Below are 16,983 nucleotides of genomic sequence, written 5' to 3' on the forward strand. Positions count from 1 at the left end.
GGGCTCCAAAATCACTGCAAATGGTGACTGCAGCCATGAAATTAAAAGACTCTTACTCCTTGGAAGAAAAGTTATGACCAACCTGGATAGCATATTGAAAAGCAGAGACATTACTTTGCCAACAAAGGTCCGTCTAGTCAAAGCTATGGTTTTTCTAGTGGTCGTGTATGGATATGAGAGTTGGACTGTGAAGAAAGCTGAGCGCCAAAGAATTGATGCTTTTGAACTGTGGTGTTGGAGAAGACTCCTGAGACTCCCTTGGACTGCAAGGAGATCCAACCAGTCCATTCTGAAGAAGAGCAGCCCTGGGATTTCTTTGGAAGGACTGATGCTAAAGCTGAAACTCCAGTACTTTGGCCACCTCATGTGAAGAATTGACTCATTGGAAAAGACTCTGATGCTGGGAGGGATTGGGGGCAGGAGAAGAAGGGGACGACAGAGGATGAGATGGCTGGATGGCATCATTGACTCGATGGACGTGAGTCTGAGTGAACTCCGGGAGATGGTGATGGACGGGGAAGCCTGGCATGCTGCAATTCATGGGGTCACAAAGAGTCAGACACAACTGAGCGACTGAACTGAACTGAACTGAACTGAAATCTTGCCCTTCATTCCAGATGGGAAGAATTTATAGACTTAGTTACTGATTTGTTATGCTTTTCTTCCCTGAGCAAGATCACCCCAAATCATAATCAAACTGGGCTTCCCTGGTAGCTCAACTGGTAAAGAATCCACCTGCAAAGTAGGAGAACCCAGTTCGATTCCTAGGTCAGGAAGATCCCCTGGAGAAGGCATAGACATACACACTCCAGTATTTTTAGGCATCCCTGGTGACTCAGATGGTAAAGAATCCATCTGCAAATTGGGAGACCTGCGTTTGATCCCTGGATTGAAAAGATCCCTTGGAGGAGGGCATGGCAACCCACTCCAGTATTCTTGCCTGGAGAATTCCCATGGACGGAGGACCCTGGCAGATTACAATCTATAGGGTCGCAAAGAATTGGACAGGACTGAGTGACTAAGCACCCATACATAATGAAATTAGTAATGGTTTAGTTTCCTTTAAGTATCAGCAGTAAGTTTGATCTTTATAGGTTTGTATATTTTATTTAAAATAGATTACAAATGCTTCATAAATGTGCGATTTAAGGAATGTTTGATGAAATTTTCAAACAGCAAATTAAGTATGTGAAATATGTAATTTTTAAATTAATTATTTGGGGCATGATATTAGAACTTTAAACCTGCTTTTTAGCAGCTTTCTATTCTTATATATATGGTCAGTATTTTATGATTATGTGTTCAAGGTTTGCTAAATTTGTTTCTTCAACAAAACACTCAGGATTGAATGGTATTGGTGGAAGACAAAGAAATGTATATTCTACTTTTACATCTTCTAGTAGAAGTTTGTATAGTTATGTGCACAAAGTCATTATTTTCTTCAAGATAAATTGTATATCATCTATGGGAAGGTGATTGCATCAAAAATTGGAAAAAATTACTGAGATAAAATGTTTAATGTCTTCCAAGGCCATAGTAAGGATACAAGAACATATATTGATGTATTATTACAAGAGAAAAGTTAATAAAATTTTACAAAACTCCATAAGATACATTTTAGAGAAATCTTGTTGAACCAATAAACAAATGAACAGCTTTAGCAAATTTTCCCTTTAAAGTTATTTACTGTTTAAATCTAGCCCTTTAAGAAGCTGCACAAATTCTTTCAGTCACCAATGAAGCATCTGAAATACATTGCCATGATTTTCAACCACAAAAATAGGCATGTGTACAGTAGCTACTTTACATTTGTCATGAATATTGTCATTTGGTTAGAAAGGTATATAATAGTGCAGTACATAAAAAGTAACTAATAAGTTTTATGTGATAAGATCTGAAGTTCTGGCACATTATAATAACTGACGGGAATTAAAGGAAGAGACTGTCTCGAGAAAAGCCTCACAGAATTGGAGAACACAGAACACTTTGAGGAAAGTATGGATGACTTAGATATCAGCCCTGTCACTGCAGCGAGAGTGCAACCACAGACTGTATGTAAAAAATGGATGGGGATGTGTTCCAAAGAACTTTACTATGGACTCTGAACTCCCTATTTTCACATATCACAAAATAATCTTCTTTTGCTTTTTTAAAGATTAAAAAATATATAACTCTTGGGTTATATATATTTGGCCCATGAACTACAGTATGTCCATCTTTGCTTTAAAGAAAGTTTTACAGGAAATTTATACAAGGGAGTTCATAGAATTATTCTTGGTAACAACAACAAAACTGGATGCAGCTCAAATATCCATTGAAGTAGAATGATAAATTGTGGTTCATTCATTCAATGGAATACTAACAGTGACAATAGAGTCACAGCTATATAGGTAAACATAGGTGAATCTTGAAAACATGTCCGTGAAAAAGCAAGTCATCAAAGAATACATGTACAAAGAATCTATTACATGGGGTTCAAATTGAGATAGTACCAGATGATATAAACTTTAGGGATACATCCAAACTAATGAAAGGAAGGGAATGATTAACACAAAATTCAGTATATTTATTGTCTCTGGGTAAGAAAAAAGGTAAGATCAAAGACGAGCCCACAGAGAGCTTTTTAAAGATAATGGTAGTAGTCTAAGTCTTAGGAAAGGTGGTGGGTACATGGGTCTTACTTGTTGGTGACATGGTTCATATTTTTTACAAAGTGAAAGAAAAAGCCGCAAGATGAATTTTGTCAATGCCTTCCTTAAAAAACCTTGATGCTTCTTCATTGTCTGCAAAATTAAGATGAAATTCCTCACGTATACACTGCTTGAAAGACTTTAGGTTTTAAATAGCTTTGTGACCACAAGGGCTCCCCAGGTGGTGCTAGTGCTGAAGAACCTTCCTGCCAGTGCAGGAGACATGAGATGCGGGTTCGATCCCTGGGTCAGGAGGATCCACTGGAGTCAGAAATGGCAACCCACTCTAGTATTCTTGCCAGGAGAATCCCCATGGACAGAGGAGTCTAGTGGGCTACAGTCCATAGGGTTGCAGAGTCGGACGCAACTGAACTGACTTAGTACGCATGGACTGTAGCCTGCCAGGCCCATCTGTCTGTGGAATTCTCCTGGCAAGAATACTGGAGTGGGTAGCTATTCTCTTCTCCAGGGGATCTTCCCAACCCAGGGATTGAACTCAGGTCTCCAGCATTGCAGGTAGATTCTTTTCCATTTGAGCCACCAGGGAATCCCATAATTGAATATTATCTATGTTTTCTCATTTCCTGGAAGATCCTCTGCTGATGTTCTAAATCCTGCCATGCTGTTTAGAAATACCCTCTCCTGGAATGGCTAAGTTTTTAGAGAATCTTTCTATAGCTATTTTATTTTCCTTGTGTTTGAAAAAAAATGGAAAAAAATTAACACTCTGATACCATTATACCCATATACACCTTTGTTCTCAATCACAGTATCATTTTCCTTATTCTTAACATTGTTTCCCTTTTCTTAGCTTAGCAACCCATTTTATGTATTCTGTTTAATGTGAATTTTATAACTTTTAGTTGGAATTCACTTTCATTCTTTTGCCTCTAGTCTGACAGGAAAGTCCATGCTTCTTTAAATTTTACTAGGATATAATGTCTTAGTCACCATTTATCTCCAGTTTAGCTTATAATAAGTGCTCAACTAATATATATTGAATGTTAAGTGAGGAATGGAATAGAATTGTAACTTCTCTATATTCTTTCAGTTTGTCGATAATTTTCAGTGATTTCAATGAAATGCATATCCCAAATGACTATGAAGCAATGAAATGAATTTTAAACAAACATTTCAGAATTTATCTATTGAAACAAACACCCTAGAAAGTCCCACTTCAGTGGATATGTACTTCATCAGATGCTACAACTGGCAGAAGTATTTTTTTAACTGTGGTAAAATGCACACATATAAAATTTGTCATCTCAACCATTTTTAAGTGTACTGTTCAGTAATAAGTATATTCACATTGTTGTACAGCCCATCTCCAGAACTTTTTCATCTTGCAAAACTGGAAGTCTTATACCCATTAAACCACAGCTCACCCTGCTCCCCCATTCCTGGTCTTCTCAACTACCATTCTACTTTCTGTCTATATGAATCTGCCTACTCTAGAAACCTCATATAAGTGGAATTATGCAGTATTTGTCATTTTATGGCTGGCTTACTTCATTCAGCATAATGTCCTCAAGGTTCATCTGTGATGTAGAACATGTCAAAGTTTCCTATCTTTCTAAGGTGAATAATATTTCACTGTTTTTATACACATTTATTTATCCTTTCATCTGTTGGATATCAGGGAGGCTTTCATCTTTTGGCTATTGTGACTAGTGCTGCTATGAACATGGGTGTCCCTTAGATACACTGCTTTCAATTTTTCAAATTTTTGGATACATAAATATATACCCAGATATATAAATATAAGTATATACCTAGAAGTGAAATTACTGGATCATATAGAAATTCATACTGGGCTTCTTCAATGGCTCAGCAGGTAATGTGGGTTTAATTGGTTGAAAAATCACTTGCAAGTCAGATGGCTGTAAATTAAGACATGAGTTTATTTCAAAAATACTATGATTCAAATGTAACAAAATATCAAAATTTAATATTAACTGTTATCTTCAATCTGTTATATTTGAAGCTGAAAATGCTAAAAAGTCACTTTGTCTAAAATTAATTATATCGAGTATCATAAGCCAAGAAAACTTAGGTCATTTGTGTTATTCTGGTTTAAAATTCTCCTGACCCAGCAACTGATCTTGATATAATCAAAAAACTGTTTTATTTCAAAAGCCAAAATAATTATTCTTGCCTAGCTAGAGGAAGACCAGGGAAATTCATTGCTCCCACTTACTTTCTCTTCTGATTCTGAAGGTGTAATTCAGCTCTAGCATTAGGGAGGAAGGATTCTGGAAAATAAAGAAGCGTGAAGGCATTTCCAGTAGCACATCAAATAGGGAATTTACGAGTATGTCACAGGGAGACGGTGAGTGAGAAGCAAAGGTGGAGAGAAAGCGAGAGGGGGTTTTACAATATTAGTAAACTTTTTAGTTTCTTTTTTCGCCTACATTCCACTTTGGGGCCCCATCTCTTCTTTTTTCCCCTTCTGCTGTTAATCTGATATCACTCATTTTTAATAAGTGTGAATGCATTTCCAAACCTAAGCTAGAGTTGCTGGGGGTGGGCGGTCGGGGGAGGGGTGGGGGGTGGCGGTTATTTGGAAGAGCTGTCTGGCATGTTTGAAGGTCATTCACTGTTCCTGCTCACAGCTACCCTGTAAGAAAAAGGGATCTGGACATGACCTGAGAGAGCACAGGTTATTCTCCTTTATAGGATCCCTGCTTTATCCATTTTTGGCTTCTACACTCTTTCCCCTGTAATTCAAGCTTCTCTCTTCACAACAGCCCCTTTTAGTTCAGTGGTCCTGCTTCCTCCTTCCAAACTATATAAAACACCCAGTAGACTACCACTTTCATCTTTTGCCCCAGAAATTTTTTTGTTCCGAATCATTTTGCATCCAGAATGTGTGGGGCTAGAACTTCTAAAGGTAGGTGAGATGCAGATGAATGTACTTCTCTGAAACATCTCAGAGGGTGCTAAGGGTATGTGTTAGTCGCTCAATCGTGTCTGACTCTTTGTGACACATGGACTGTAGCCCACTGGGCTCCTCTGCCCGTGGAATTCTCCAGGCAAGAATACTATAGTGGGTTGCTATTTCCTTCTCTAGGGGATCTTTCCGACCCAGGGATTGAACCTGGGTCTCCTGCATTGTGGGCAGGTTCTTTACCATCTGAGCCACCAGGAAAGCCCTCCAGAGGGTGCTAGGCCTTAGGTAAATATGAATCAGAGGGTGCATGGTGGCTGGGTGGCAGTGATGTGAGGCAAAAATTTCCAAACAGTTGGCTACTGGGGATTTAGGTATTTTAGTGCGTTATGTTACTATATTAACATATGTGATTATAGTAAAGATTGAACTGCCAATGTGAGCACTTTATGGATACTCAAAAAACAATAAACAGAGTATAAGAACTCTAAGAACAATGGCACTGCACGTTGACTTGGGAGACCTTCTCACTGTTACTTATATCATTGCAATGCACCCCAGGTCGTAGGTGTAAAATTTCATTAAATAAAGTAATCTCTAAAATGCCTCGTGCATGCCTACTACATGGCAGGCACAAAAAAATGCAAATACATAATTGATCATATCATCCTATTATAGGTTTATCATATTATATAACAATTATATCCTGTTATAATGCAATATATCACTTCATCATTAATAGATGTTTTATGAGATTATCTTTCAGTTCCTTATTGTTATAATTTTCATATTCCTACCACAGAGTTTTCTGTTCATGCATTTCCCTAACTGGTGGGTACATTAGTGTGGAGTTTTATTAATCCTACTGAGAATTATAAGTCATATCTTCATCTAAAATTTATGTTCCAAGTTTCTTTAATTCAAAATGTCAGAATAATTTCTGTCATTGACTCAGGAGGTATCTCATTGCCGATCAGTTTCTCTGCTGTTTTGTCTGGATTTATATTAAGCATTTGGCTTTCATTTTTATCTTGAGTTCAGCCAGGCTGGAAGAGTAGAATAGTAATACCAGCTGGCACAGAGTTGAGCCTATATCAGCATATTGATGTTCCTGCATCAGCATATTGATGCTAGTGACACCAAAATGTCTCTCTGTCTCACAAAACTGCTGCACATCGGTATTAAGCATTGTAGTGACAAAAGGCAGCAGATAGGAATCATCTCGTAGAGTGGATACACAGTTACTGTTGGAAGAGAGAATATTTCGCAGTGAGGGGCTGCATTATCACAATGACATGAAACAAATCAATAAATTCCAACTATCTGTAATAAATGAGTATGGGACTTTCTTCAGGTCATCAGTGATTAAATATTAAGAGCAGAACGCTAGATTTTGAGTGTAATTGAAACAGAAACTCACCATGATGAAGGTATTCATAAAAAATGGAAATTATCACTCATCCTAATAGGAAGGTAACTGGCTAATTAATTATGTTTTAATTGACTTTTAATCAAAAGAAAATAAATACAGAAAAGTGACCCCATATACTTGTATAGCTCAATGAATTTTCGTACATCTATCATATTCGTGGAACCTCTACCAGGATCACAAAATAGTACATATTGGCAGTATGCACCCCTCCCACCTCCTAACAGTCACTACCCAAGGCTTTCTCTGCAAAGGTAGCCACCAACCTGAATTTTAAAGCAGTGCATTAGTTTTGTTTTTCAACATAATTCTATGCCACATTTGAGAGTGGTTTCAGGTGGAGAGTATATTATCAGACATATGTGAAAGGTTATTCTGCAGCAACATGAAGAGCAAATTCAAGCCCCAAAGTCCAGAAAAGCGATGACTGAGAGACTTCCCTGTCAGTCCAGTGGTTAGGATTCTGTACTTCCACTGCAAGGGGCACGGGTTTGATTCCTGGTCAGGGAACTAAGATCTTAGACACCCTGTAGAGCAGCCAAAATAAAAAAGAATGATTGAAATAGTTCAGTAGAGTAGGACTGGAAAAGAAAAACACAAGGGTGTCTGATTTGTATGGAACATAAGGGATCCAGACGGACATGCGGTTTCTAGGCCTGACAACTTGATGGAGGGATTTCTATTCACCTAGAAGATGGGGCAGGTTTTAGAGGAAAAGACATGAGTTCAGTATTGGACATGCTGAGTTTGAGGTGCAATGTGGTGAGGAGATGGGTAGGATTCAAGATATTAGGATGTTCGGTTCAGTTCAGCTCAGTCACTCAGTCATGTCCAACTCTTTGCGACCCCATGAACTGCAGCACGCCAGGCCTCCCTGTCCATCATCAGCTCCCTGAGTCCACCCAAACTCACGTCCATTGAGTCGGTGATGCCATCAACCATCTCATCCTCTGTCGTCCCCTTCTCCTCCTGCCCTCAATCTTTCCCAGCATCAGGGTCTTTTCAAATGAGTCAGCTCTTCACATCAGGTGGCCAAAGTATTGGAGTTGCAGCTTCAAAATTAGTCCCACCAATGAACACCCAGAACTGATTTTCTTTAGGATGGACTGGTTGGATCTCCTTGCAGTCCAAGGGACTTTCAAGAGTCTTCTCCAACACCACAGTTAAAAAGCATCAATTCTTTGGTGCTCAGCTTTCTTTATAGTCCAACTCTCATATTCATACATGACCACTGGAAAAACCATAGCCTTGACTAGATGGACCTTTGTTGACAAAGTAATGTCTCTGCTTTTCAATATGCTGTCTAAGTTGGTCATAACTTTCCTTCCAAAGAATAAGCATCTTTTAATTTCATGGCTGCAATCACCATCTGCAGTGATTTTGGAGCCCCCCAAAATAAAGTCAGCAAATATTTCCCCATCTATTTGCCATGAAGTGATGGGATCGGATGCCATGATCTTAGTTTTCTGAATATTGGAATGCAAAATCTTCATTGGTTGAATGTGTAGGGAAGAATACATTAAAGAAATAACTGTGTAAGTGCTGATCCTCAGTACTCCAGCTTGGGCAAGTTGATAATCCCTGAACAGGGAGAACTGATGAGTTTTGGATATACTGAGTTTGAGGGATTTGTGAGGAATCCAAACAGAGATAGGTTATGGGTAGTTGGGTTATGGATCTGGACTCAAAACATGGATTTTTTTTGAAGATTAAAATAAAATATTTTAAATCACTCTGAAAAATATAGAGGGCTCCAGAGACTAGCTATTATTTTTGGTTGACTCCATTTAAAAAGGCCCTGAATGTGATATCCAACTAGTCCATGATTAATTGCTGGAAGTAAAACATCATTTGTGGTTTTGTGGAGGTAAAAGAAGACATCAGCATTTTGTCACTGATGATAATGGCATCGTGCCAGTCTTAGAAGCCATTTTAGCCAGTGTTCATCAGAAATTATTCACCTGAATTTTAACTGTGAGGCAATTCAACTCTGCAATTTAGTCTTTAAAATTGGTTACTGTCAACTGTGGATGGGGACACTGCCTTAACCAAGTGACCACATTCAGCATCTCAAAGAGTGGGACAAGGGGCTTCCTAAGTAGCTCAGTGGTAAAGTATCCACCTGCTAAGCAGGAGACGCAGGTTCGATCCCTGGGTTGGAATGAACCCCGAGAGAGGAAATGGCTACTCACTCCAGGATTTTCACTTGCAGATTTCCATGGATAGAAGAGCCTGTCAGGCTACAGTCCATGTGGTTGCAAGAGTCAGATACGGCTTAGTGACTAAACAGAGTGGGGCAATGTGGTGTCATGTACCTTCTCATGAGGTGAAATCAGACATTTCCAAAATCAATGATGGAGTATTTCTGGCTAAAATATTAAGCCTGAATCTGTTAAAAACTCTCAGACTAATTTCCACTTTAGAGGAACTATATGGAAGAGAGGAACAAGTTAAACAATGTTGTGAGAAAAAAACCAAACAAATTCAGGAGCTGGCTGCTGCTGCTGCTAAGTCGCTTCAGTTGTGTCCGACTCTGTGCCACCCCATATATGGCAGCCCACCAGGCTCCCCTGTCCCTGGGATTCTCCAGGCAAGAACACTGGAGTGGGTTGCCATTTCCTTCTCCAATGCAGGAAAGTGAAAAGTGACAGTGAAATTGCTCTTAGCGACCCCATGGACTGCAGCCTACCAGGCTCCTCTGTCCATGGGATTTTCCAGGCAAGAATACTGAAGTGGGTTGCCATTCAGGACCTGGGGGTATCTCCAATAGAGCCACCCTGAACTTCTGTAGGTTAATGCCTTATGGGGAAAAATGATGGGACTGTCCTAGATTAAAAGAGATTCAAGAGAGGTAGCAACAAAATACAATGTCAGAGCCGTGACTGGATCCCTGTTTTTAAAAAACAAAAACTACTAATAGTTATTAAGGACATTTTGGGAAAAACTGGGAGGAAATTTGAGCATAAGTGGGATATTTAGATACATTGTAAAACAGTTTAAATTAATTTAATTAAATAATTTTCTTAGTTGTGATAAGGAAACTGGTTATATAGGAGAACAGATTTATTCTTTACAGATGTACAAAGTTTAAAATATCTGTGACACACTTTCATATGATTAAAATATGGTGCATAGATTTGGCAAAATTATTGAAAAGAAATTGAGGGTTTATAAGAGTTCATGAAATTAAAAGATGCTTACTCCTTGGAAGGAAAATTATGACCAACCTAGACAGCATATTAAAAAGCAGAGACATTACTTTGCCAACAAAGATCTGTCTAGTCAAGGCTATGGTTTTTCCAGTAGTCATGTATGGATGTGAGAGTTGGACTATAAAGAAAGCTGAGTGCCGAAGAATTGATGCTTTTGAACTGTGGTGTTGGAGAAGACTCTTGAGAGTCCCTTGGACTGCAAGGAGATCCAACCAGTCTATTCTGAAGGAGATCAGCCCTGGGATTTCTTTGGAAGGAATGATGCTAAAGCTGAAACTCCAATCCTTTGGCCACCTCATGTGAAGAGGTGACTCATTGGAAAAGACTCTGATGCTGGGAGAGATTGGGGGCAGGAGAAGAAGGGGACGACAGAGGATGAGATGGCTGGATGGCATCACTGACTCGATGGACCTGAGTTTGAGTTAACTCCGGGAGTTGGTGATGGACAGAGAGGCCTGGCATGTTGCAATTCACGGGGTCGCAAAGAGTCGGACATGACTGAGCAACTGAACTGAACTGAACTCAAGAGTTCATTACACTATTCTTTCAAGTTTCATATATGATTAAAATTTTTCAAAATAAAAAATTTTTAATATTGTAAATTAGGAGAGAGTTTAAAATGATATTTGATCTTAGCACAATCATTTTCATGCCATTACGGTCTCATTATATTTATAAATGAACCATAACATCTATCTATACAAGTTATTTCTTGAATTCTATTTGCACAATTTAATTTCCCTGCACAAGCGTACTTAATTTTTCCTTTACGGTATTGTGAATACACTATAGCTTAATGGCTATGTGTGTGGGCTCTGGAGTAACTTCTCTGTTTCAGTTTCCAAATTCATGAACAAGGACTTTGTTCTTTTTACTCCTGTGTCCCCAAGGCTTAGAACACACATAGGCAATAGAGAGTGCTCAAATAATACTGCAAAAGCTTTTAATTTTGAAAAATTTCCAGACTTACAAAAAAGTTATGAAAGTGGTGGAGTTCCACTTAGCCTTCACCAAGCATCCTTAAAGGTTAGCCTCTTGATCATAGCACAATGATCAAAACAAGGTAAATAACATTGAGAAGTGCATAATCTACATCAAATGATACTTTTCAAATGAATCTGTAGAATAAACAAGTTTTAATAATAGTTGCTGCCTTAAGCACATAAACCTCAGTGAGTGTTCACTATCACTTATAATAAAAGCATCATTCTGATTACTTCAGCCCTCTAGAGTTTCTACATAAAAGGGGCAGAGGGGCGTAATCTGGTGGCAAGCTGACCTAGGGGACTTGGAGATGCATTTACAGAGCAAACATTATTTGTGTTTAGCTTTTAGTTTTTCTGGCACTGCTATCACACCTGCTCTGTCAAATCGTCTAGGTCCTGGATCACTCTGGATTAAACATAATAGGGTGTTTAACACAGCACTCCATCCTGTGCTGCAAGGATTTATTCAAAATTTATTGAACCCCCATTATAAGCCCTGAGCAAACCCATGTCTGAATGACCAACCAACCAACCAAACAGGCTAACAACCAAACCAAACAAAAAAACAAATACAAAAGCCCTTCCCTTCAAGGAGTTTTCAGTCTAGCTGGTGTAAAAGATAAACAGCCAGTGATAAAAATAACTAGTAAAGCAAATGTAATCACAGAAGTCACTTTTCCAAGACCCCACTGAATGTCTCGGGGAACCAGGAGAAAGCTGCTGACTGCAGGTAACAAAAATCACAGAGAAGCTAGCAGAATTCTGAGGAAGTTGTGCTCATGTTTCCGCCAAAACAAAGAGGCAGCGCCTCAGAAGGTTGGGTTTCCTCATCTTGGAAGGATCCTACCTCAAAGATCAGACGGAGTCTTAAACAGTCCTTTACATGCTGGCTCAGGGCTTCCTGTGTCAGGCTGATGATTTGCTTCCTGATTTTAGCACCCCAGACTCTTGGTGATGCCTGCTGTCCCTTGCTTGTCATCAGATCTTTCTGGACTTTAGACCAGCAGGGGTGTTGGCCTGTATTACCATGACAAGGTGGTTTTAAATCCTTCCAACATCAATATAATATCACCTGAGCCCATTCCGGGCTCCAATTCTGTGTCTGCTGGGTGACAGCGCAATGTTTCACATGTCACCATAAAGTAATATCTCTAACAGACATCCTTGGACTTTCTGGTCTTATTGTACGAGACGGTTCTTTTCTTAACTTTCTGTAGATGGCTCTCTCATGCCATGTATAAACGGAGACTACACCATACTCAAGCAAAAACAAGCAATAACATTATTCTCCATTTGCTGCTCTTCAATGCACCACTGCGATTTCTGGGTGCTGAATTTCCAGTGAGGATAAGAAAGACATATTGCACAAGTTCTAGTATTATATTCAGCTTTAGCCAAATGAGGATTGAGGCTCATGTCCCTATTAAAATCAAATCCTCATATATTTCAAACACAGTAAAACAAAACTGGAAAATATATTGATAAGTAAGTCCAAGACATTCTCAGGCAATCAGGATATCTGATTCATGCTTTGGGAAATACAATAAATCACATTCTGATTATAGCATTTCAAATTGGTAGACTAAAGAGTCCATTATGAATTAAATATTTTCTTCTCAAAAACATTGAGTCTATATAACAACTTATCATTTTCATGATTTTAAACATAGCCCATTTAACTTACAGTCATTTAATCACAGAGTCCATGCAATTGCTTATTTTGAACACATCTATGGTGAACATGTAACAATTACTTTTCAGTAACATAAATGAACATCTCATATCTTTTCCCTTTAATTTGAATATGTAAAATTTTCAACTGAGCTGATTTACGTAGGGTCATGGTTATAAAACATCCAAGAAATAGCTTTAAAATCACTGCAAAATAAAAAAGGTATATAAGAATGAGTGAGAATAAAAAAAACTGCAGCCATGAGCTATTAAACATGTAATTAAAATGGATTTATCGCTTTTGGCTTTCATTTTTTTCCCTCTCTGTTATTGAATCATTATGGGGATCCCTTGAGTTCAATTATAATTATACACATACACATTATAATGTTTCACATATACATACAGTACATATATAGTCTTTAAAGCTGAAATAATAGAACAATATATATGCAAATTTAAATGTGTAAAATCCAGGTAATTAAAAATTATGATTCCCTAAGCAGCATTAACATACAGATAGTTATGAATCACTGCACTGTATATTAAATTTATATCACAATACATCTCGGTGGCGAGGTGGATTTATGGTGTATGTGGTGAATTCTTTAAACTTCATAACTTACATTCTCAAAGTATTAGGCATAGATAGATGTCTATGCTTAATAATTCTATTCTATATTTATAGGCTTTCTTTGTGTCCTGGACAGTCAATCACTTCCTGCACTGGATCCCCTGCCATGCAAAGTAGCCCTAGATGATTGCATAAGTTTAAAGGGCCATAGTGACATCTCACGACCCTGTTCCCTTGGCCACAGATGAGATAAAGGGTGGACAGGCTTCCTCCCCAGCTTTCTGTAATGAATGGACTTGTCAAAGGCCTGATTTGTGATTAGAATTGAGAGTTTTGCACAAGAGAAGAGCAGGTAACTCATTAGAATAATCATATTCTCTGATTTTGAATGTGAGCTTCAGGGAAAGCTGAGCAGTTGGGAGGTGGAACAAAATTATTAAAAAGGTGAGAAAAAGCTGCAAGATGTCAATAGGGGGAAATTGTTAGAAGGATCCTTAAAGTTGGTGTCCCCTGAGATGGTAGCAAGGTAAGCTAGTCACTAGAGCTAGTTCTCCACAGTCTTCCAGGTGAGACTCTGTTCTGAGTTGAATTGTGTTCTCCCCAAAACAAATGGGCATCCATGATAGCTCAGTTGGTAAAGAATCCTCCTGCAATGCAGGAGACCCTGATTCAATTCCTGGGTTGGGAAGATTCGCTGGAGAAGGGATAGGATACCCACTCCAGTATTGTAGGGCCAAAACAAATGTTGAAGTCCAATCACCTGGTCCCTGTGATTGGGACCTTATTGGAAAAAGGGTCTTTGCAGATGTCATCAAGTTAAGATCAGGCTGTTAGGGTGGGCCCTAATTTCTTGTGACTGGTGTCCTCATAGGAAGGGAAGAACGCCATATGAAGCCAGGGAAAGAAGGGAAGAACGCCTTGAAGAATATGAAGATGGAGGCAGAAACTGAAATGCTGCAGCCGCAAGCCAAGGTATGCTAGGAATGGCCGGCAAACACCCAGGAGCTGGGAAAAGGCAAGGAAGGGTTCTCCCCTACAGGTTTAAGGCACCTTGATTTCTGACTTCAAGTCTCCAGAACCACGAGATGATACATTTCTGTTGCTTTAAGCCTCTCAGTTTGTGATACTTTGCTCTGGTGGCCCTAGGAAAATCTGCCTCTTTGAGTCAACTTGTCCAAGTTTCCTGTCCTCTCATGAAGGAAGATTGGTTGTCTGATTCCTAACAGTACCAGTGAAGTTGCTCAGTCATGTCTGACTCTTTGCGATCCCATGGAGCCTACCAGGCTCCTCCATCCACAGAATTTTCCAGGCAAGAGTACTGGAGTGGGTTGCCATTTCCTTATCCAGGGGATCTTCTTTACCCAGGGATCAAACCCAGGACTCCCACATTGCAGGCAGACGCTTTACTGTCTGAGCCACCAGGGAAGCCCTGTCTGACTCCTGCTGCTGCTGCTAAGTCGCTTCAGTCATGTCCGACTCTGTGCAACCCCATAGATGGCAGCCCACCAGGCTCCCCCGTCCCTGGGGAGCTTTCCAGGAAGAACACTGGAGTGGGTTGCCATTTCCTTCTCCAATGCATGAAAGTGAAAAGTGAAAGTGAAGTCGCTCAGTCATGTCTAACTCTTAGCGACCCCATGGACTGCAGCCTACCAGACTCCTCCATCCATAGGATTTTCCAGGCAAGAGTACTGGAGTGGGGTGCCATTGCCTTCTCCTCTCCAGTCTGACTCCTGGATCCCATCAAATATGAAGTGAATGGACTCTACGATCCTTGCAACCAAAATATGAGTATCAGCTGGATTCAGGAGTAGGACTGTATGCAACAGAGGCTGACAGAAACTGAAAGACATGTGGAACTGGTTATAGTGATGAAGCAGGATAATGGCAATGAGAGTTCCCTCCATATCATGGCTGATGTGCTGGTCATCTGCACTGTCTGGTGACGGAAGAATTCATTAAGCCATAACATGCTGTTTCTGGATACTTACATAACATGTCCACCAAAGGTAAGTCTTAGAGGGTTTTTGTAACTCTAAAGACAAGATTCCCTGGAGAAGGAAATGGCAATCCACTCCAGTGTCTTGCCTGGAAAGTTCCACGGACAGAGGAGGCTGGTGGGCTACAGTCCATGGGGTGGTAAAGAGTCGGACATGACTGAGCACACACGCAGGTCCAAAAGGCCTATAGAATTGTAGGGTCAGCTGAATTCCTGATTAGTCCATATCTCCATGCAAGAATTTAGGACATAGGTGGCAGAGTTTGGAATCCAAATAATGAGAAAATCTGGGAAATAGGAGAGGGTAAATGTGTTGCTCAAGCTCATAACAATTTTATAGTATGTGCATTTTACCACAATTTAAAAAAATGAATAAAAGCACTTAGCTTATTATAAGTCAGGCAAAGAGGAGTAAAGTTAGTTATTTGAAATGTGAAAGGATGTATCTAGGATTGTATGTGTCAACATTTAAGGCTGAAGTTGGAACAAGATCAGTGCCAAAGGCCTTGAATTCTCTACCAAATGTGATCTATTGAACCAATGAAGGATTTGTCCCTGTGGAAGTTTTATTATTACAATGTGCGTGTTTTGCTGAAATGTCCTAGTGGAGAATGGAACAAAAATTTAGGATAGTCTAATCTTTATGATCTCAAAAAATGGGGAGTGTCTTATTGCATCTAATACTTTGGAAGTACTAGGGGAAATAAAATGATAAAAGACATGAAGAGGTAGTGATCAAGTACTTATTTACTTTTTAATACATTGCCTAAAAGAACTCACAGAATTCAGTTCCATAGTGTTTACCTGAAATAGGCAGTTTGTTTATCTGAAATATGGGCTTCCCTGGTGGCTCACATGGTAAACAATCTGCCTGCAGTGTGGGAGACCTGGGTTCGATCCCTGGGTTGGGAAGATCCCCTGGAGAAGGGAATGGCTACTCACTCCAGTATTCTTGCCTGGAGAATTCTATGAACTGAGTAGCCTGGCAGGCCACAGTCCATGGGGGTCTCAAAGAGTCAGACACGACTGAGTGACTAGCACTTTACCTGAAATATGAAAGGATAATTTGACTTTTCTAGTCCATATATATCCTGTGTATCCCTGTTGCCAGTCTGTTGCTTAAACAGAGGATTCAAAACAAAGAAAAACACCTTAGTGTTGTCATGTACTGTCTTTGTCCCATTCTTTTAAATATAATTGAATTTTAGACCTAAGCTTGATTCCTGAAAAAGTAGGGAAGATAAAGGATTCTTTGTTTTTCTCTTGGTAGAATAAAAATCATACTAGCCTGTAAGCTCTCTCTTTTGCCCCCACATCAAACCAACCAACCAATGAGCCAACAAATCCAAATTCTTGTACTAAAAGCTCCTTTGCTTGTCTGAGCATCTTCTCACATTATTCAGAGATTAGTCCCATTCTAGAGACAAATTTTTCACACTTCATCAAGAAAATGCACATGTTTAGAAGATGCTAATTGTCAAGGATAGGCAAGAGACGGGAAAGGGGGAACAGACATTTTTCAATGGGCAACTCTTCTT

This window comes from Bos javanicus, chromosome 12 (assembly GCF_032452875.1).
Source record: "Bos javanicus breed banteng chromosome 12, ARS-OSU_banteng_1.0, whole genome shotgun sequence".
Taxonomy (NCBI): Eukaryota; Metazoa; Chordata; class Mammalia; order Artiodactyla; family Bovidae; genus Bos; species Bos javanicus.